Source organism: Penaeus monodon, chromosome 31 (genome assembly GCF_015228065.2).
Source record: "Penaeus monodon isolate SGIC_2016 chromosome 31, NSTDA_Pmon_1, whole genome shotgun sequence".
Lineage (NCBI taxonomy): Eukaryota > Metazoa > Arthropoda > Malacostraca > Decapoda > Penaeidae > Penaeus > Penaeus monodon.
The window spans coordinates 20,514,693-20,514,928 of NC_051416.1; positions in this window are offsets into that span (position 1 = coordinate 20,514,693).

Genomic DNA, 236 nt, shown 5'->3' on the forward strand with positions numbered 1-236 from the left:
GTAGATGGGAAGATACGGATCTAGTAAACAGATAGGTAGAAAGAGAGAAGAGGATAGAAATGTAGGAGAATAGAGAGATAAAGGTACACAGGGAAACAGGCGTATGAATAGACAGGTAAAGAGTGAAAATTGGATAGAAAGGTAAACTGATAATCAAGGATGTAAATAAACAGAAAGAGACAGAGTGAAACAGTTATCCGTTAGCGAAGAAATGAGTCATCTATTGGCCTCCTGTC